Below are 22500 nucleotides of genomic sequence, written 5' to 3'. Positions count from 1 at the left end.
CCCCCTCCCCGCGGCGAGGTCAGGTTCGGGCAGCGCAGTCGGGCGAACGCTCGTCGCGGGGCGGTCGGCAGCCGTGAGGAAGAGAGAAGGAGCACCCTTTCGAACAGGGATGAGACCCCGCGAGGGCGAGGCACGAGAGCCCGTGGGGAGGCGAGACCTGCGCCGCGACCGGGCCACTGGGGAAACAACGCCACGGGATCCCACCGCCCCAAACCCGAGAGCGGTCCCACAACGCGCCCGTGACGCCAGCCGGCCAAAGCCTTCGGCACCCCTCGACCCTCCCAACGGGGCCACGGCCTCACCACCGGGGCGTCCCAGAGCGACGCCGGCCTTCGGCCCTCGGCCCGCACGCCACCGCGCCTAATCCCATTCTCGTCCGTTTCCCAATCCTGTCTCGCTCCGGGGAGCACCGTGCACCGGTGGAACGACCCCCTCGTTGGCCGGGCGGTCCCCCCAGCCGCAATCCACAGGCGCCAGCACGGGAGCGCCCATCCATCCGCGGCCTGGCACGGGACCGGGTGGAGGGCCGCACGCTCACAGGGGATGGGGAGGGGGCGCGAGACGGGCCGCACCACCACCCCCTTCCCCCAGCGCACACCGGGGCGACCCGCGGCCGGGGCACGCAGCGCACACACGCGGGCGCCCTTCACAGCTGGAACGCCGGCCCGGCCCGGCGTGACCCTCCCCCAGAGTTCAGGGGGGAGGCGCGGACCACGTTAGGCGAAGAGTGGCACTCGGCCCCCACCGCGGGGGCCGGCGGACCGCTCCCCCCCACGGCAGGGGAGGAGGGAACTCTGCCCACGCACAACTGGCAGCCGCAGGGGCGGCGGCTGACGACGCGCAGAGAGGCGGCGGGCTGGGGGATCCGACAAACCCCAGAAGAGGACACGCCTCCATGATCGCTAGAGAAGACGCTTTCTCGCCGAAGGTGGATCGCCCCCGACCCCCGGTCGCCCCCGTAAGGGCCCTGGGCGGAGGCGTTCAGGCACGCCCCGGGGGAGGTGTGGGGGGGGGGTCTGCGGCATGGGGCAAAACACGCACGGTTGGCGACTCCTGAGCGTTCGCGGTCGGGGCCCCTGGTCCAAAAGCCCCCTCACTTCGAGGGGAACACTCCCCCGTCGGTATGGGAGAGGGGTCACCGAGGCAGACCAGGCCGGTGGCAGAGGCCCCCCACGGGGCCGGCCGGCACCACGTCGCCGGCCCAGCCCCACCACGATCGCCCACACGACCGTGCAACCACCCCCCCTCGGGCAGGGTGGGAAGAGCACAAGCCGTGCGCTCGCCTTTCGAAGTCCGCCACGCACACATCGTGGGGACGCCGAGACAACGCCCCCCGCCCGCCCACGCAGCGCAGGAGGATGCCTCTAGGCTTGCCCGCCTCGACCCCCCCAACCCCAAGCACGCTGCTCGAGGGTGTACCCAACGCAGCAGACGCTGCAGCGGCGACCAGAGGGGGACGCCGGGAACGAGGACGACAACCACCGCTCGGTTTCGGGCACCTTGGAGAACAACCCGGTGCGCTCCGGGGGCACCACAAAAGGGCCACACAGACCCAGCAGCCGCGCGCCAAACGGGGCGCGCGACCGGGCGGGCGGCACGGCCCCGCACCCGTCCGTCACGGGCAGGGGGGACCCCGGCCAGGCAACAGCCACACAGGGCGAGCGAGGGCTGCCCGCTGCGTCAAGAGGACTCACGACCCCCCGCCAACGCCACGAGGCCGAGGGCGGGGCGACCGCGGTCGGGCCGGATAGTCTCGCACCCGCGCCTCCCACGCACCGCCCACAGGCGGGGAAGGAGAGGTGAGGTGCCCGCGGGCAGAACGAGAAGAGCGGCCACCATTCACCATGAATGGACCGTCCCTCGCCTGGCACGCGGCTCAAGGCCCGGGAGAGCGCGACGTCACCACATCGATCAGGCCCCGAGGACGGGGAGGGTTGGGGGAGGTCAGTCAGGCCGGCGAGGACAGCGATCGGAGGAGCCCGCTTCAGCCTCGCCAGCCCCGCCTCCCAAGCACAACCCAAAGACGAGGACCGCCTGACACGCAACGGCACAGAGCCAGCGGGGTAAGGGGGAAGGTTGCCGCAAACCTCCCCCCCTCCCCCGGGTGCCGTCTCTCGAGGGGACAAGAGACCAACGCGAGAGGCGGGCACCACCGTCGGGACACTCCGACGCCCTAGAGCCGGCGCGCGGGCCCAGGCGGTCAGCTCAAAGGGAACAGGGCAGGGCGCTGGATCCCCAGGAACCCAGAACCCTGTCCGCGTGCGGAGGCCCAACCCCTCCAGCGACAGTCGCCGAAGGACAGCGTGTCAGTACTAACCTGCAGGCGGAAGATGACGATATGAGGTGATCAAAAACACCGCGCAGGAAGACGGGGACCGAGCCACTTGAACACGCCTGCCCCCACGACACTCGACACGGCCACCTGTCCCCAGCAGGTCCCCAGCGCCAGCAGACAAGGGGCACTCAGGGACATCTGGTCGGCCCCCGTGGCGTAGAGGGCCAGGGAGGCCCTCACCGTCCACGCGCGCCACCCAGGGCCCAGCACGGGGACTTGTGGAGGAGAAAACATCGGGACGGGACCGCCACGGCCCACGAGCGGCCGCGGGCCGACAGGGGTCGCCCTCGCCGGCCACCCAGGGCCCGGTCCCCGGCCCCAGCACGGGGACTTGTGGAGGAGAAAACATCGGGACGGGACCGCCGCGGCCCACGAGCGCCCGCGGGCCGACAGGGGTCGCCCTCGCCGGCCACCCGCGCCACCCAGGGCCACCCAGGGCCCGGTCCCCGGCCCCAGCACGGGGACTTGTGGAGGAGAAAACATCGGGACGGGACCGCCGCGGCCCACGAGCGCCCGCGGGCCGACAGGGGTCGCCCTCGCCGGCCACCCAGGGCCACCCAGGGCCCGGTCCCCGGCCCCAGCACGGGGACTTGTGGAGGAGAAAACATCGGGACGGGACCGCCGCGGCCCACGAGCGCCCGCGGGCCGACAGGGGTCGCCCTCGCCGGCCACCCGCGCCACCCAGGGCCACCCAGGGCCCGGTCCCCGGCCCCAGCACGGGGACTTGTGGAGGAGAAAACATCGGGACGGGACCGCCGCGGCCCACGAGCGCCCGCGGGCCGACAGGGGTCGCCCTCGCCGGCCACCCGCGCCACCCAGGGCCCGGTCCGCGCCCCCAGAGTAGGACTCGGAGGAAGCCACGGACGACTGGGTGCCACTCACAGGGCTGTCCCTGCCTCCCGAGCGGGAACCAGGGAAAATGGGTAGGAAAGGCGAGGCCGAGGGAGAGGGACACGCATGCACGGGACGGCGGCCGGTCGCCGGACACCCTCCTCTCCCGTCCGCGTGTGCCGTCTCCTTCCTGTCCCCGCGGGGTGGGTCGGGTCTCCAAAGCGGCCACAGCGTGCTGGTCGACCTGCCCGGGCAGCCCCGCAAGCCGCCTGGCTGGCTGAGCCTGGAAGCGCGGCGACAACGTCCTCCCGCCACACAGCCCTGCAGGCCCAAGCTCTGCCTCCCAGATGTCCCAGCCGGCGTCCCGGCACGAACCAGATGGCCCCGCGAAGGCTGCTTGCTTCCCGGAACTCAGCCTCGCTCGCATCGGGGACTGTCCCCTGCTTTGCCTGCTGCACCGAAGATTCAGAGGACAAGAGACTTGTAGAAAAGCGGCCGCCAGGTGGAGCCCGACCACAACCGGCGCCAGCCACCAGAGGTCTGCTGCAAAACACGGGGCAACCCTCTGGAGCCCATCATTTCAGAGTCCAGAAGGTCCCCCGGGGGCATCAAACACAGTCCCCCTACTCCCCACGGAAGCCATCGAAAAATGACGGGTCAGTCTAGGGCCACGCCACCCTGAACGCGCCCAATCTCGTCTGATCTTGGAAGCTAAGCAGGCCCCGGCCTGGCTAGCACTGGGATCAAAGAAAGGATGGGTCGGCCCGACCACCGACATCGTCCACCAAACCCGTCTCTGCACAGACCACAACATAGCCGAGAGACAGACAGGCAGAAACAGAAAGAGAGAAAGGGAGAGAAAGGAAAAGAACAGAAAGAAAAGAGACGGAGAAACAGAGAGAGAAAGTCAGAAAGAAGAAAACAGTAAATAAGAAAAGACAGGAAGAGGGCACGGGGAAGAAAGAAAAAGGAAGGGAGGAAGGAGATAGGAAACACAGAAAGACAGAAGGAAAGAAGAAATAAGGAAAGAAAAGACAGGCAGAAAGAAAGAGAATGAGAAAAAGGAAGGAAGGATGGAAGCAGAAAGAAAGAAGAAAGAAAGAAAGACAGACAGAGACAGAAGGAGGGAAAGAAAGAAAAGAAAAAGAAAGGAAATTAAGAGAGAAAAAGAAAGAGCACGGAAAGATGGAAAGAGAAAAAGATAGAGAGAAGGAAGGAGAGAGACAGTATAGAAAGAGACAGAAAGGAAGAAGGAAGGAGAGAGAAAGGAGAGAATGAGAAAGAAAGAAGGTAGGAAAGTAGAAAGGGGGAAGAAAGATGGAAAAAACAGAGATAGAAACACAGGATAACAGGAGAAAGGAAGAGAGGAAAGAAATACGGAAGGAAGGAAGGCAGGCAGGCAGGAAGGAAGACAGGAAGACTGAAAGAAGGAAACAACAAAGAAGTAAAGAAAAGGCAGAAGGAGGAAGAGAAAGAAAGAAAGAGGGGGGGGGGAGAGATGATAGGATGAGAAAACCTTTCTGTCGTGGAATCATAAAACCCCTTCCTATCTTAGGATCATGAAACCCAGGGTGGAACTATGATACACTTCACATTCTCAGAGCACGCCGGCTGGTGAAACAAAGAAAGAAGTCAGGGACAGAGAGAACACATTCACGGGGCCTGGCCGGGGGCCAGGGTGGGGCGGCCCGAGGCTGTCGCCAGAGCCATCTCTGTGGCAGGACGTCGCAACACGCCTACCGGATTTTCCCATAACGCTCGCCCGCCGCCAGGTGACCCCCGTCATCCACCGATCCAAGTGTCAGCCTGGAAAGGACGGGCTCCCTCGTGGGGGAGGGAGCGTGGGGGCGGGAGTGGGTACACACTGGGTCGCAGGCCTCCTCCCGGCCCCTCTCGGACCACGTCTCTCAGCCCTCGGGCACACTCCCCACCACTAGTCGACCAGAGAGCCCCCGGGGGCGGGGGGCCGGAGGGGGGCGTCCACGGCAGGGAGAGAGGACAGGGACCCATCGGCCCGTGCTAGATGCCACGGGTGGAGGCAGGACCTGCTGAAGACACACGAACAGTACGGAGAGGTTCAGAGCGGGGCCTAGGCGCAGCCACTCACGATGATCTCACAGTTGGACTATCTGTCACGGTGGACCGAAGCGCATGAAGTGGGCGCTCCCGGAAACGGCGTGTGTGTGTGTGTGTGTGTGTGTGTGTGCGCGCGCGCACGCGCGCGCGCGTGTGCCTGTGTGTGGGAGGGAGAGAGAGAGAGAGAGAGAGAGAGAGAGAGAGATGGGAGAAGACGGTCGGTACATTCACTCACTCCTGTACCCGGGCCAGTCGTTTCTCCCGAAGGACAGAAATCCATAAAACACCCACGTCTAAAGAGTGTTTACACAGAGCTAACCCTAGGTCGAATCAGTCAGGAGTCGAGTGCGGGGAATCCTATGGTCCCAAACTGGGACTCCAGTCCCGGCCCCATAGCAAAAGGGGGTCATTTCTCAGAAAACGCACGCACACAGAATCGGGCAACGTTTATACAATTTTATACCGTGGTAGTGACTTCCTTCCCCGCCCCCGTGTTCTTAGGATCGGTCTCACTACATAGTACTTTTTTTTTTTTTCTGAGCTTTATTTTATTTTATTTTATTTTACTGTCATTTCGTTAGAGATGATGGGGAGGGGTGGCGGGGGAGCAGGGCATAGTTCACTCACTGGAAGCCTCAAACTCCTGGGCTCCAGCGATCCTCCTTCCTCAGCCTCCCAAATCGCTGGGGCTACAGGCGTGTGCCACCATGCCCGGCTAATTTTTTTCTATTTTTGGTAGAGACGGGGGTCTTGCTTTTGCCGAGGCAGGTCTCGAACTCCTGACCTCAAGCGGTCGGTCCTCCTCCCCGCCTTGGCCTAGGATTACAGGCGTGAGTCACCAAGCCTGGCCTGGATCGGTTTTTAATAGGTAAGGTCTACGAGACATCCCAGTCCAAACATCGATTCGGTAGGTCTCTACAGGACTCCGGGCGGAGATCCGATCTGGGGTTTACAACGTGGAGAATTAAGGCCTGGCTAGCAAATAGCCCAGTGACTGAAGAGGGACGATGCTCGTCAGTCGTACAGAGCCTGAAAAGATGCAACACGGGGAAACGTTTCCAGGTTCCTCTCAGAAGAGGATGTCAGATGAGATGCCGAAACGAAAAGAATGGGTTCAAGCCAAAAGGAAAAATAGATAAATAAGTCAATAAATAAAACTACGGGAGACAGCCAGGAGACACTGTTTCCTCAGAAATGGCTAGGAAGCCTCCCAGGATAACCTGGATAGCAGCATATGTTCCTCCTCCTCCTCCGGCTCCCTCTCTTGTGTTCGTGTTTGTTTTCTGTAAACGCCAAGATGGGGCAGGGGTGGGGGACACCACGCCGGGTGGGCGAGCAGATCACCCTTCCCACCACAGGAGGGAGCACACACACACACACACACCCACCCACCCACCCCAGGTCATCACTCTGTAGTTCCGCGTGAGTGAGGTGAGGCCCGGAACGGTGCTAGTAGCTTTCCAAGTGGTCAAAAAGAATGCACAATAACTGGACCGAGGCCTGTCTGGACGCTGTAAAGGCCCACTTGAAAACTTATGCTTGCTCGCTAGGTGACCGATGTCCGCTTGACCTATGTCTGTAATTGGAAATACGTACCTTGCGGAGATAAAACAAAGCAATTAACTTGTAACTAAGTGTTTAAACTTTCCAGCTGCCTGTCGTAAAATTGATTGTGCTTGCTTAACGCCTGAAAGAATGTTCCTTAATTGGAGCTATCTGTTTCTGTAAACCTGCTCGCTTAAAGACTGTAACCGAAACGAAACGGGGGCCCGAGGCTGGTCCCGGACCACACAGCTGCGGAGTAGGTGGTATAGTGTTGTTTCAACCGCCGTGCCTAAAGTCACGGAGCTCTAGCTTAGGATAGTCTGAAACCTTCCTGCTTTTTTCGGCTCGGGGCCATTCTCTGTACCTGTACCCTAACAGGGCAGGGGGTGGTCGCTGGCCAGCTAATGTGGACTCATGACTTGGCTCAATTCGGTCTCTAGGTTGTCCTGTCTCGCACTCCGTACTATAACAGATGCCACACCGGTTCAACCCAGCTCTGAAGGAAAGAAATGCCGAGCGTTCCCCTAGCCGGAGGAAGGCAAAACGCACCTCTGCCTTCCTCTGAGGGCACGTCTGAGTGAACGGGTCGTTCTCCCTGCCCGTCACCCCAAGCCCCTCATCCCGGACCCCACCACACCCGGCCTTGACCTCCTCGGCCCTGCCCACCAGGCCCCATCATGGCCTCTGGAGCCTGGGCTCTCTCTCTCTCCAGGCACTGGCACTGCCCCCCGCCCCCACCCCGGGACCTGAGATCCAGGGCCTCTGTCTCCCAGGCCTCCCAGCTGTCTTGACTTGCGGACTCAGTGCCTGCTCTGCCAGAGAGACCTCTTGCTGCGGGGTGGCTCTCAGTGGCTGCATCTCAGCGGTCTAACGTGTCCCCCACCATCCACGTGGCCGCCGGCGTCAGGCTTCGGTGCCGTAGTGCCACCCTGCCTCCCTTCCGGGGGAATCCCACGCTGCCTCAGGCCCATTATGACCTGGAAGAGGCTGCACCTGTGGGGTCTGCCCATTTCCACTACCCCCCCCCCACACACGTCACCCCCCGGTCCCCCCATAGGGGTTAGGAAGAAGGCAACACTTTCTGGTACAAGGGTTGAACTGAAGGGGCGAGTGAGTGGCCACCTGGCAGGGGCATCGCAACAGATGGCTGAAGAAGTCAGCCGCCGAGTGCAGAAATGTCACGGAACTTGGGGTGCCACTGCCTTGCTGAGATAGGGCCAGGGCAGGCTTTAAAAGGCTAAAATTCTGCCTGCCTTTGGTACGTTAATACAGAACCCATGGTCCTTTCTAATTTTTGATTCCCGGAGAGGCAGGAAGTATTCCAAATGGCCACGCCATGGCTTTTCTAAATTGCCCACAAGGCCTTCTCCGACCCAGCGGGTCAGGGGTTTGCTTTGGTGTTACATCGTGGTAAAAGAGACATCCCACAGCAGTGACCATGTCCATCGACTCCGTCGGCGCTCTCAGGCTCGTAGTCCCACTTTTCAGACAAGCCTGGATGGCCACTCCGTGTCACTCTTTGCCAAATGCCAGCCACTCTCCTCCCCGCCCCGCATCCCCCATTTGGCCACCACAACTCTTCATCCCCAGGCGCCCTCCGGTAAAGTGTGCTCCTGTCTGTACACCTACTCCGTTGGGGGCGGGGGGGGGGCGGGAGGTGGCACAAGAGGTGGCTGGTGGCCGGAGCAGGCCCGCCACCTTGAGTGTGTGGAACAGCGCTGAGGATTTCCTAAGGGAAGAAAGAGGGTGGGGAGAGCGAGAGAGCATCTCCTCCTCGTGAACCTCACAGATGATTGAGGACAAACAGGCCTGCACGGGGAGGGGGGGGGCAGGGAGGGTGCCGAGTCTGCACCAGAGAAAATGGCTTTGTGGGGGGGTGGGAGGGGAAGAGGGCAGAAAGATTTTCTGTCTTTTTAAAACTTCCCCCAGGCTTTTGGGAACTTGCAGCCCGGCCTGCATCCCTGAGGCACGTTAACTCTTTGGTTATAACTCCAGGTGGCCCCCAGGGTGGGCGGCCCACAGAGTTCAAGGGATTTCTTCTCAGCAGAGACGGGACCTTTAGAACAGCTAACTGCAGTAATTGCCTGAAGCTGAGAACCAACCCTCCCTCCTTTTAAACCTCTGTATTTCTGCCTAGGCCTATGTTCACGAAATTTGGGGGTTTGAGACTGAGAAGCTCTACCCTATTTATTTCCTCCTTTGTCAGCAAAGTAGACTCTCTGTTTTCTTACTCCTCATACCGCTTGTCCTCGTTATTCGGCCTCGTGGACAAGCAGCTGAGCTTTCGGTCACAAGTCCACACCCCAGGGTGGAGGGGTCCAATCCACCCCTGTCCAGACCTGGGCCCTTCCTGCCTCCCTCTCGAGACGATCTGTTTGGCAGCCCAGCCGCCTTGGACTGGGCCACAAGGAGGACACAAAGTAAAGACCCAGCCCCCCCGCCCCCCCCCCACACACACACACACACACACACGGCAGTGGCGGTGGGTGGCAGTTCTCCAAGGGTTTGGGGCTTTTCCTGAGGCAGGAGACGGAGGGGACTGATTTCTTTAGAGCTCCGTCCCCTCCCCCATGCGCTGTGCCGCCTGGAAGCGGCAGCTCGCGGGGCGGGGTCGGGGCTGAAAGCGGCTCCGCCCGAGAGAAGCCCGAGGCGGCTACGTGCAAGCGCGCATGCGCAGTCAGCTCGCGGGGCGGGGTCGCGGCTGAAAGCGGCTCCGCCCGAGAGAAGCCCGAGGCGGCTACGTGCGAGCGCGCATGCGCAGTCAGCGCAGTGAGTGGAGGAGGGGTGGAAAACGGCGGAAGGGCTCCGCCGGGGGCCCGGCCATCTGTGCGGCCAGGCTAGGGGTTTCCCTCTTGGGCCGGGAGCTCGTACCCCGCCCCCAGCCCGCAGGCAATCCCGAGGGGCAGAAGCACGACTTGCTGGGCACCTCCTCGGGCGAAGCGGTCGCGGTGGCTGGGTTACGTGGGGCCCAGACGAGTCTCTGGTTCTGGGAGCGGCACCTCCCCCACGCGCCTCTCCTCTTGGGCCTTCACCCCTCCTCCCCCCCCCCCCGCTCCGGCCCCAGGGGATGGGAGGAGTGGGGGGCAGGGAGACGACCTCAGGGAGGAGCCAGACCAACTGAATGAAAGCTTTTCATGAACTCGTGTGTCTTTGCCAGGGAAACACCATTTCTGGAGTCTATGAACTAAAATAAAATCTTAAGCCGCCCCCCGCCCGCCACCGCCAGCTGACCCGTCCCGTGGTTGGCCCAGGGAACCCTAGAAAAACCCTTAAACCTGAGCTGCTGCCCCGCAAGGACAGGGGAAGTCAGACACCCCTCCCTGATGGAGTCAGATTTTATAACAATGAGATACTGAATGTCCGACGGGCCTAAGGCCAGGCAAGACAAAGCTTAACGCATATCTAGCAGGCCAACCGTTTACTGAACTACAGGGCACTTGAGTTTTGGGTAAACTGTCCAGTGGCTTGTCTGTGATTAGCAGACCTCCTTACCTTAACTGAAAACATGATGCAAAGCTTTTAGGCAGAGGTTCATTTATGTCATCAATTGCAAATCAAAGAATCTTTAAACCCAGCTGTAAACCTGTAAACACCGCACCCTCCCTCCCCCGCCCCCCCCCCAACTGCCAGATGTCCTGCCTTTTCAGCCCAGACCAATGTACCCCTTCCATGTTTTGATTTGTGATTTTACATGTAATTCCTGTCTCCCTAAAATGTATGAAGCCAAACTGTAACCCACCCCACCACAATGGGTCCGCTTGCTCAAGGCTTCTTGGGCGTAGCTCTCTGGGCCATGATCACGGCCGTTGGGCTCAGAATAAAACTCTTTAAATTATTTTGCAGTGATTTGGGGTTCTTTTCCATGGACGAGTCAATCGTGTTCACATTATTTTAGCCTTGGGAGCTTTTTCTTTTCTATTATGTCTGATCCTGATCGCTAGCCAGGTATTCATTCATATTTTTGGTTGGTGGTGGTGCTCAAGCTCGTCTTTGTACATCCCAGATTGGCGTAAGCCACCGTGAATATGTTTTACACCTTCCAAGAGCTAGCGCTTATTGCCGTATCATAACCAGGGCTCGCAGCAATTTTTCTTTTTTTTTTTTTTAAAGCTGCTTCCACTTTCCACCTAGGTATACATACGAGTATCCCCTTTAAATGAATGCTTGCATCGAGGAACCAGGAAGTGGTTTTTGTTGTTGTTGCTGTTGTTGTTTTCCCCCAGTCATTTATCTGCTCCTCAACCCTCATTATTTATCACACACACACACACACACACACACCCCCACCCCATCTCTGTAGAAAAGCTCACGGAGATTGTTCATCCACCGCGTGCTTTCTGTTGACAGTATCTGAGACGATAAGGAGCACCATGCATTCTGTTCTAAGAGAAAAATTGCATATATCAGTATGATTATATTTTACTTCTTGTGTGAATTTAGTGGATCTCATAAAAGCTGATCTTGATTTTCACAGCAGAGAAAAGTGGGCTTCTGTTTTGGTTTTGTTTTTGTTTTTCTGGAGGGGTGGTGTCTTCACATAAGTGATCATCTTTACAAGTATGCTATATGCGAGAAATTTCAGAAAGCTGCAAAGAGTGACTTGTTGACAATGCTTGCATTGAATGATGTATCTGAATCTGTGAATCGAAGGGGTCAGCATCTGACCAGAAAGCACTGTTAGAAGAAGAGGGGTTTCGGGTCTTTTCCTAAATTGTATCTGCCTAAGGCGGAAAATATTTCTGTTTCCCTATGACATGGTATTTTCCTCACAAGCAGTGTTAATGGCTCCATATGTCTCTAGACTGGCTGCAGAGCAGAGACTCCATGGTCTCCACTACTTGACTCTGTCTGTCCAAGAATGGCCTCCACAGCTCTCCTCTGTGAGATATCCACTCTCAGAGGTGGCACGGTATGGTGGGTAGGGGGATATGCTGGATTTTGAAAACTCAGAGTTTGAACTCCAGTGCTTTATTTCTTAGCAACATGAACTTTGTCAGATCACATCACCCTGCTGAAGCCCAGTCACCTAAAGGGTAGAAAATGCAATGGATAGATTGACGCTTCTCTTCTCTTCTCCTCTCTTCTTTCTCTCTTTCTTTCTTTCCTTGTGTCTTCCTGTCTCTGTCTCTCTCTCTCTCTCTCTCTCTCTCTCTCTTTCTTTTTGTCTTTTTCTTTTTTTTCTTTTGACGGGCCCTCACTCTGTTTCCCAGACTAAAGTGCAGTAGCATCATCATAGATCACTGCAACTTCAAACTCTTGGCCTCAAGCGATCCTTTCCCCCTAGGCTTCCCAAAGTGCTAGGATGCAGTTTTATTTTTATCTGTGACACCATGGGAGGAAATATCTTTTAGGGTCATAGGGTCAGAAATTTAGATCTCTTCTTTGAACTCATGGTAGCGGCTAACTGGGATTTTCAGTGTGTAAACGTAAGCCACTTGTAATTTCACCAGTACTCCCGTTACTTGTCATCTATTCAGGAGGTGAACTCTTCTTCCCCTACCATCTACTGTTCAAACGCGTTGGCCACAAGGATAATTTGAATATCAGATTCAGAGCACAAATAATTAAGGTCCTGTAGCGTTAATAAGTAAAAGGGGCCACACACAAACCTGTGGAAGTCTGTGTCCCTTCCAGTTTTTGTTTGTTTGTTTGTTTGTTTGTTTGTTTGTTTGGGTCCCCCCCCCCCCCGAGACTGAGTCTCACTCTGTTGCCCGGGCTAGAGTGAGTGCCGTGGCGTCAGCCTAGCTCACAGCAACCTCAAACTCCTGGGCTCAGTCGATCCTCCTGCCTCAGGCTCCCCAGGAGCTGGGACCACAGGCATGTGCCACCATGCCCGGCTAATTTTTTTCTATATATTTTTAGTTGTCTGGACAATTTCTTTCTATATTTTTAGTAGAGACGGGGGCGGGGGGGTCTCACTCTCGCTCGGGCTGGTCTCGAACTCCTGACTTTGAGCGATCCTCCCGCCTCGGCCTCCCAGAGTGCTAAGTTTACAGGCCTGAGCCAACGCGTCCGGCCTGTGTCCATTCTTTAATGTTGTGTGTTGCTCAGTTATGAAAAGGCAAGGGAACATAAAATCCGAGTTTTAGGGATGACTTATAGGCTCAGTATTCTTTTTTTTTTTTTTTTTTTTTTTTGCCTCCTCTAAGCCTATGTGAATATCAAGGAGGGTAAAAAATTCAGTGTTCTCAGTTCAGTGCCCAACCAACCTCTGTTTCCAGAGTAAAAATTGAGCATCCTATTACACCTTTATTTCCCTTTGGTATGCTAAGGCCCAACTCGGCAGAGAGGTCACTGTTTATTCTCTTTGCTAAGATCACATGTGCCATAGTCTGTCTGCTTTGTCTCCTTTAGGGGTAATCATCCAATCTTACCCGGGCCCCTCACATCCTCGTGACAATAGGCCTCCTTGGTTTACTGAAATAGAAAAGACCGGCTCATCAGCAATGTTTGATCGGTTGCTTCAGAAACAAATGTTGTTCTGCTTTCTTTACTATGTTTTTTTTTTTTTTTCCTTCTTTCTTCCGTCAGACCCAATCCGATATAGGTGGGAGAGAAGGTAACCGGAGCCTCTTGAAAAACCGAAGTGAACCAAAGCGAGCTCACAGATTCAGATAGAAATCAGGAGGAAGAAAAATTGAGAGATAACATGGATTTTCTGTCTAGCGGGTGTTCTCACACTTCAATTTTACCAGAAGCGTTAGGTAGGATGACGATGACGATAATTGTGACAAACACTATTCTCATTGGACAGATAAGGAGGCAGGCTCAGAGTGACGAGTAACCTGGGCCTAAATAGATCGCTAAGAAGCATCATAGTGTGTTCCTTGGTTACGCTGTTTTGTGAAGCTCAAAAAGTTTGGGGTGCGCGTGCGCGTGCGTCCATGTGCGTACGCAATCATAGGTGTTCTAGTAAAACGGATATGAGGTAGGATTTCCCATACCTTCAATGATTTCATGTCCTGCAGGAACATAATGTTCCGGGATCAGGTTTTTATTCTGCCTTCTGTGCCACATGCTCAACATGCCTGTGACTTTACAGCCGAGACTTGCTCAGGGGGAGCCCATTCTCATCTTCTGGGAGGTTCTGCTAATCTTTAAAAGACAAGGACATAGGAAGATGATCCTATAACAACGACTGTGACCACGATTAAAGGCTTACTGTTTACCACGCGTGCTTCTGTGGGCTTTGCCTGCATTTGCTTTTTCACTCTGCACAATATCCCTGTGGGGTAGGCACCATGATTTCTGCATTTGCAGATGAAGAGGCTGAGGCTCAAGAGGATGTATGACTCGCCAAGTTACCAAACACGGAGTGTCGTCCAGGTAGCCAGTCCAGGCCCCCCGGCTCTGCAGCCACTCTGCAATGCTGATTCTGAGCCTGACCGTTTCATCACTGGTGGCTCCCTGAGAACCTTGACTCGGCCCCCTTCCTCAGTTCACTTGGGAAACATATTCATGTGTGTGTATTTCTCTCCTTCCCTCTCCCACCCCCCCCCCCGTTTTAGTTTTTATTATTTTGAAAAGTGCATAGAACGATAAAAACTTTAAAAGTAGGAAAAAGCTTACGGAACACATAAGGACACAGAGAAAGAAAATATCTGTGTACAACAGTGCAACGCATTTGTGTTTTAAGTCGTGGTGTTGCAAAAGAGTCCAAAAGTTTAAAAGAAAGAAAAACAAACAAACAAACAAACAGACAGACAAACAAACAAACAAAAAAAAAGCCAAACCACCATGGAAAAGTTTATGAAGTGAAAACACTTACAGTAAGCTAAGGTTAATGTATTATTGAAGAAAGAAATTTCTAAAGGTAAATGTCGTGTGGCCTAAGTGTCCAGGGTTTATGAAAACCTACAGTAAGTAATGTCCTAGGCCTTCACATTCACTCACCACTCACCGCCAACTCACAGACTCACCCAGAGCAACCTCCCGCCCGCCCTGCAAGCTCCATTCACCGTAAGTGCCCTGGCCAGGTGTCCCACTGCACAGAAACCTATTAGACTGCATTTCTTCCCATTACTATCAGTAGTTGTACATTTCTTAGGACTGTAGGCCTACGATACACCTCCAGGCATAGTTAGGGGTTGGGAAGAGGAGGGAAGAGGCCATTCTTCATTTATTAATTGGGTAGCATGGGGGCAGGGGAGGCAGTTTCCTCCTTCTCCCCCTCTTGTTTTTCTTTATTCCTCTCCCAGTTCCCCCTTCCATCGTCTCGATGGATTTGGATGAGACGTAGACATTTTCTACGTCAGGCCTTAATCATACCGAGGGAGCAGGAGAAAAGTAAGCCGCCTACCATGACACGATGGAATGGAAGTTTGTCAGCCATTGACTGCTGTGGCATTCCGACATTTAGTGTCTTCAGGACATTCTATATTTCTGCTATCCCACTAGAATATATCTCCTCGATCACTACTGTGTGGCCACATCCCAGCTGTTTCGTGAGCCACCCTCAATGTTCGTGACGATGTAGTGTGGAGACTCCCTCCGTCTGGTGCCTTAAACTCGCACATTTGGGGTTTTGTATCAGGATAGCAAAGCGATCACCTTTAAATAACCTGGCTGGCCATGGTGGCTCATGCCCGTGATCCCCGCAACTTGGGAGGCAGAGACGGGAGCGTGACTTGAGCCCAGCAGCTGGAGACCAGCCTGGGTAACACGATGAGACCTCATCTCTACCAACAAAAAAAAAAAAAAAGAAAAATTATGGCGGGTGTGGCAGCATTTGCCTATAGTCCCAGCTACTCAGAAGGCTGAGGCAGAGAGGATCACTTAAGCCCTGGATTTGGAGCTTGCTGTGAGCTACAATCAGGCCAAGGCGGCCTGGGAGAGGACAGAGTGAAAGAAATCCTGTCTCAAAAAAAAAAAAAGAAAAGAAAAGAAAAGAAAAGAAAGAAAACAAGACCGATAACACAACACAACTTACAAGACTTGGTGTTACCGAAAGCTCGGCCACTTGCCCACGAGGCCGAATAACGAGGACAAGCTGTTTGAGGAGGAAGGAAAGAGAGAGTCTATTTTGCCGGTAAAGGAGAAAATAGGGTAGACCTTCCCATCTCAAGCCTCCGAATTTCCCCGAACATAGGGCTAGGCAGAAATACAGAGCTTTTAATGAGGGGGGGAGGGGTTCTCAGCTTTAGCGTTGATTGTGGTTAATTATTTCAATCGTCCAGGCTCTGCCAAAAACAAAGCCTGTGAACTCTGCCGGCCGCCCACCTGGGGGGGGGGGCGGGGCAGGGGACCACTTGGGAGTTTTAAGAAAAGATTTAACCTGCCTTGGGGACATAGGCCAGACTACAAGCTCCCAAAAGTGGTGGTGGTGGTGGTGGTGGTGGTGGTGGTGGGGAGCGTAAAACGACAGAACGTCTTTCTGTCCTTTATTGGTTTCTCCTTTTTCCCCCCTAGGTGCCAAAAGACCTGAGACTGATGCCGAAAAGAAATAGGTACAGGCGCCCACGTGCACACACAAAGATATACGATCGAATACATCGTGTTGACAGTCGGGGAAACTGGAAGATGATGGGGAAGTATCACGAGCAACTTTGTATTTCTTCCAGGACAGGAAAATGGACACGAAGAGAAAAATTCATCGTTCTCGGCGTAGGATAAAAAGCCACATCTTGTTACTTAATATAATTCATTCTGTGATTTAAGTTTTTATACGATATGATATTCGATAAGCCTAAAACACAAGATAAAAGAGAAACAAACAAAAGGGAAAAAATAAAAATAAAAAAGACGACGGGCAGAGGCCTACGGTCCCGGGAGGAGGCAGAGAGCGGGAGGAGGGGCGCCTCCCGCAGACAACAGGGCGGGTGGGCGGAGACCCGCTAGAGGCTAGGGCTGCCCCGGGCGGGCCCAGAGCTGCGGGGCCCGGGAAGAAGAGGGTGGGACCGTCCGGACCGTGCTCTCCTCCCCGCCCTCCACACCTCCCGGGAGTCAGCTCTTAAACTCCCAACGTCACCTGACTTTCCGGATCCCGAGGTCTGATCAAAGTGGCCGCTAGGTGACACCCAGCAACCGCTGCCGGTGTCATCCTGAAAAGAACGGACCCTATGACTGACGGGGGTGGGGCGCACAGTGGGTGGCCCGGCCAGCTCCCCTTCCTCCTCGGAGCGGATCGGATCATCTGGAACTTTATCCAGAGAGGAGAGAGTGCCCCTGGGTGTGTGCTAGAAGCCGGAGGGTTGGGGCAGGGACCTACCCAAGAGAGAAGTAGAGTACAGGGAGTTTCAGAGTTGACCCACTCACCATCTCGCCCTGGTCAATACAAGAGTGGCAATATCTGTCACCGTGGAATGAACACTTGGTACCGAAGACCTTTGTCTATGCTGGCCCCCGTATGCCTAGGGGGGGCATGTGGCCAGAATCTGACATCCTAAACGTCTTCGTAGAAAGAATTTGGGGGTGGGGGTGGGGGAGAGAGACAGAAAAAGAAAAGAGAGGGGGAAAGAAATGGCTGCCACAAAACTATCAGAACAGAGAAGCGACCGATAGGGCCTATCTGGTTAAGTTCTTTCCCTACCCAGAGAACGACTTGACGTAGCTGACGTCACTGCAGTCAGGCCACGTTCCGGTGGACACAGAGAGTCAGGGATAGAATTTCACGCTCGGCACTGTCTCTCGGGACAGCGGGAAGGTGGAGGGTGGCTGAGGGTTCTATGCTCCTTTATCACACACCGTCAGGTAGGTCAGGTAAAATTGAGGACAGATTTCCAGTGTTTCGAGAAAGGAAGAGCACTCGTGCAGGCCATCTATCTGTACGTGGGAGAGTGTCCCCGAAAAGTGGCTTTAAGTGCCGGGATGTGCCTAGGCCAAGAAGGTACACGATCCTGAGTGAGAATGGTCCGTCCCATCGAGTCAGTCGGTAGGAGGCCACCGGGTCGAGACGGAACTGCCCCCCCCACCCGCCCCCGCCCCCGCCCCCGCCCCCCAGAGCAGACAGACTCAGAATGGAGTCACTCGGTGCCAGTGCCCTGCCCGGGTGCCCCATCATTCAACCGAACTGGGAAACAGGTGGGCTTTCCGACCCTCGGGAGGGAGCTTCACCGGCGGGCGGACAGATCAGAAGGGGCCCGGCTCCCTTGAGCGGGCAGGCTGGGGACGGTCGGTGGGGTCTCTTGACAGGAGGCACCACGGAACCCTTGAGGCAATGTCGGGGGCACCTATGTTGCGGTCCAAAGCTAGCGTCTGAGAAGTCGTCCCGAAAGCATGATGGCGTCAACAAGTCCCCTCCGTTCAAGAAACGAGATTCATTTCTAGAGGAGGGCCACCCCCGCGGGAGGACCGTAGGCTTCCTGTGGACATTCTCTTCAAAAGGCAATTCACTCAGCGGAGTGAAAATCGGAAAAATCGCTGTCCTCTGACGCAGCTGCAGAGAAAAGATGGCACCAAAATCAATGAAACACACACACACACACACACACACACACAAACACACCTCCTCCCATCTGAACGAGCACTCCGGACGGTCACATAGGGAGAGCGACGGGCTCTCTTCCCCCCCTGTGGTTTTCTACCTTTCGTTGCGGTTTTTTCCCTCAGTGGATAGAGGAGGAGACACAGGGGGCTCAGCCGGCATGCGAGTGGGTTTATCATCCTCTGTGAGTATCAACACGCGACACCACCTAAGTGAAGGAACACACCGGTGTTTCATGTGATGTGGCTCAATGCCTGGCAGATACGAGCCTTTGCAGGCCTCCTCGTGATCGACAGGACGTCGCCTTGGACACGGACACATCTTGTCCCTCCCTCCCGAGGCGATAGGCGGTTCCGTACCTCCTCGGGGCCAGGGCACAGTCTGCCTAGGCACCTACAACACGTGTGGCAACAGCCTCGATGGCTCTGCCATGAGAACGAACTCCCGTGGCACGGGGGTGGGGTGGGGGGGGGGTCGGGTGCTGAAGAATTCAGCTGAGTGAAGGAATGCCACGGGATTCAGAGTGCCATCGGTGGGCTGAGAGGCGAGCAGGGCGGGCTTTGAAAGGGTAACATTCTCCCTGCCTTCCGTCTGTCTGTGAATACAGAACGTACACGCCAGGCGGGGTGGCTCACGCCTGTAATCCTAGCACTCTGGGACGTAGAGGCGGGTGGATCGCTCAAGGTCGGGAGTTCGAGACCAGCCTGAGCAAGAGCGAGACCCCCATCTCTACTAAAAATAGAAAGAAACTATATATCTAAAAATATATACAGAAACAGTATCTAAAAATATATACAGAAAAATATTAGCCGGGCACGGTGGCGCATGCCTGTAGTCCCAGGTACTCGGGAGGCTGGGGCAGTAGGATCGCTTGAGCCCAGGAGTTTGAGGTTGCTGTGAGCTAGGCTGACGCCACGGCACTCTAGTCTGGGCAACAGAGTGAGACTCTGTTTCAAAAAAAAAAAAAAAAAAAAAAATATATATATATATATATATACACACACACACACACACACACACACGCACACACACACACACGTATATCCAATTAGCTGGGCATGCTGGCACATGCCTGTAATCCCAGCTACTCGGGAGGCTGAGGCAGTCTGATCGCTTGAGCCCAGGAGTTTGAGATTGCTGTGAGCTAGGCTGACGCCATGGCACTCTAGCCAGGGCAACAGAACGAGAGACTCTGTCAGAAAGAAAAGAAGAGCGAGAGCGAGAGAGCGAGAGAAAGAAAGAAAGGAAGGGAGAGAAAGGAAAGAGAAGGAAGGGGGGGAGGGAGAGAGAGAGAGAGAGAGAGAGAGAGGAGAAAACTATTAAAAAATTCGGGACCAGATCCATCGGTCGGTACTCAGAAGCGTGACGATCGGGTGTTCCCGAGCACGTGTGAGATGTGTCTTCTCCCTGACGCCGCGTTTCCTCCACACACACATCACCCATCTGCCGTGGAAAAAAAGCAACAAAAAGAGAGAAAGAGATTAAGAAGGGAAAATGGAAACAGGGCAAAAGAGGAAGAAAGAAAGAAATTTCGAAAAAAAGAGACCAAAGTCACAGCGAGAAGGAAGAATACTGAGCCCAGAGCGACACCTAGTGACCACACCGTCACAAGCACCCTAGGGCCCCAATTCGCCAGAGACATCTGGTGGACCCCAGGGCAACATGTGGTCGACCCGGGGCCATGGCGTCTGCAGCCGATTCCCAGGCGGGCACACGAGCCCGGGGAAACTCATTCTCAGCGCGGGGAGGAGGGGAGGGGAAATAATAGCAAAGTCACACCAGATCCCTTTCTAGTTCATAAACGTGTTGATTGCGTGTTCACGCGCACGTGTGAGAAGGGCCTCCTGGTGTGTCGGCACGTCACCCGCGTGACGTGAAACCATGAATCCGGGGGGGGGGGGGAGCGGAAAGGCGGGCAGGAAAAGGCAAAGAGAGAATAGATAAAATGAAAGGACCAAAAAGAAAGTCACACAGCAGGGTAGGGGAGTGAGAGCAAGTCGAGAGACTGCAGACAGAAACTCCGAGAGGAGAGGAATGCTCCGGAGCGCCCCCTCGCCCCACGCGAGAAGAATACCGATCGCAGGGTGACCCCTAGGGGCAGCGAGGCCAGAGAGACCAAATCCGTCCCAAAGCCTCCCTGTCAGGATGACAACCACAGACCAGACATCCGGTCAACCACCCAAGGACCAGACATCTGGTCAACCAGCGAACCCATGCGGAGGCCGCATGCAGCAGCGACATCTGCACGACCACTCAGGGTGCTCCCTGCCGGGAGGGTGTGTCTCTATGTGTGTGTGTCCGGGGGGGGGGGGGGAGATTGCGATGAAAGTCACGCCAGGTCCCGGGATAGTTCGTGAGCGTGATAATTGCGTGTGTGTGGAGAAAAAAGGGGGCGGGGCGATAGGGAGTAAAGAAAGGAGGAGCGGGCGAGCGGAGGGGTGGGGAAGGAGAGGGAGTCGAGAAGCCCGCAACCGCAGCGCCCCCTGGCGGTGATCCCCCTCCATAGCATCGATAGGGCCAGCCCCGCAGAGACTAAGTGCGACGGGACATCTGGTCAACCCCAAGGACCATGGGATCCCGGCACGAAACCGGCGGAGGACGAGGAGGAGGAGGAGGAGGAGGAGGAGGAGGAGGAGGAGGAGGAGGAGGAGGGGGGCTAGGCGGCGGCGGCGGCGGGCTAGGCGGCGGAGGCGGGCTAGGCGGCGGCGGTCTAGGCGGCGGTCTAGGCGGCGGAGGCGGGCTAGGCGGCGGCGGGCTAGGCGGCGGCGGAGGCGGGCTAGGCGTCGGCGGGCTAGGCTTCGGCGGGCTAGGCGGCGGCGTCGGCGGGCTAGGCGTCGGCGGGCTAGGCGGCGGCGGCGGCGTCCTAGGCGTCGGCGGGCTAGGCGTCGGTGGGCTAGGCGGCGGCGGAGGCGGGCTAGGCGTCGGCGGGCTAGGCTTCGGCGGGCTAGGCGACGGCGTCGGCGGGCTAGGCGTCGGCGGGCTAGGCGGCGGCGGCGGCGTGCTAGGCGTCGGCGGGCTAGGCGTCGGCGGGCTAGGCGGCGGCGGCGGCGGGCTAGGCGGCGGCGGAGGCGGGCTAGGCGTCGGCGGGCTAGGCTTCGGCGGGCTAGGCGGCGGCGTCGGCGGGCTAGGCGTCGGCGGGCTAGGCGGCGGCGGCGGCGGGCTAGGCGTCGGCGGGCTAGGCGGCGGCGGCGGCGGGCTAGGCGGCGGAGGCGGGCTAGGCGGCGGCGGTCTAGGCGGCGGTCTAGGCGGCGGAGGTGGGCTAGGCGGCGGCGGGCTAGGCGGCGGCGGAGGCGGGCTAGGCGTCGGCGGGCTAGGCTTCGGCGGGCTAGGCGGCGGCGTCGGCGGGCTAGGCGTCGGCGGGCTAGGCGGCGGCGGCGGCGGGCTAGGCGTCGGCGGGCTAGGCGTCGGCGGGCTAGGCGGCGGCGTCGGCGGGCTAGGCGTCGGCGGGCTAGGCGGCGGCGGCGGCGTGCTAGGCGTCGGCGGGCTAGGCTTCGGCGGGCTAGGCGGTGGCGTCGGCGGGCTAGGCGTCGGCGGGCTAGGCGGCGGCGGCGGCGTGCTAGGCGTCGGCGGGCTAGGCGTCGGCGGGCTAGGCGGCGGCGGCGGCGTGCTAGGCGTCGGCGGGCTAGGCTTCGGCGGGCTAGGCGGTGGCGTCGGCGGGCTAGGCGTCGGCGGGCTAGGCGGCGGCGGCGGCGTGCTAGGCGTCGGCGGGCTAGGCGGCGGCGGGCTAGGCGGCGGCGGCGGCGTGCTAGGCGTCGGCGGGCTAGGCGTCGGCGGGCTAGGCGGCGGCGGCGGCGGGCTAGGCGGCGGCGGGCTAGGCGGCGGCGGAGGCGGGCTAGGCGTCGGCGGGCTAGGCTTCGGCGGGCTAGGCGGCGGCGTCGGCGGGCTAGGCGGCGGCGGCGGCGGGCTAGGCGTCGGCGGGCTAGGCGGCGGCGGCGGCGGGCTAGGCGGCGGAGGCGGGCTAGGCGGCGGAGGCGGGCTAGGCGGCGGAGGCGGGCTAGGCGGCGGCGGGCGGGGGGTGGTGGTGGAGGGGGAAAGAAAAAAAAAAAATCCCACCTTCGGACACGTATTGAGGTACGAGGGAGAGGTTGTCGAGGAGCCCGCAACCGCAGCGCCCTCTGGCGGCGACGCCCCTCCATAGCGTCGACGGGGCCGGCTTCGCAGAGACTAAGTGCGACGGGACATCTGGTCAACCCCATGGACCATGGGGTCCCGGCACGACACCGGCGGAGGCGGAGGCGTTAGCGAGCCAGTGGGCGGGAGAAAAAAGTAGTCCCGCCTTCGGACACCCAGT

The 22500-nt window shown here is 57.7% G+C and overlaps 1 pseudogene; it reads left to right on the top strand.

Annotated features, from left to right (window-relative positions):
- Window positions 1–19991: 19991 nt before the first annotated feature.
- On the top strand, window positions 19992–20083 carry LOC138393540 (small nucleolar RNA U13; annotated as a pseudogene).
- Window positions 20084–22500: the final 2417 nt, after the last annotated feature.

Source organism: Eulemur rufifrons, chromosome 11 (assembly GCF_041146395.1).
Source record: "Eulemur rufifrons isolate Redbay chromosome 11, OSU_ERuf_1, whole genome shotgun sequence".
Classification (NCBI taxonomy): domain Eukaryota; kingdom Metazoa; phylum Chordata; class Mammalia; order Primates; family Lemuridae; genus Eulemur; species Eulemur rufifrons.
This window is presented reverse-complemented; position numbering and strand designations above follow the sequence as displayed.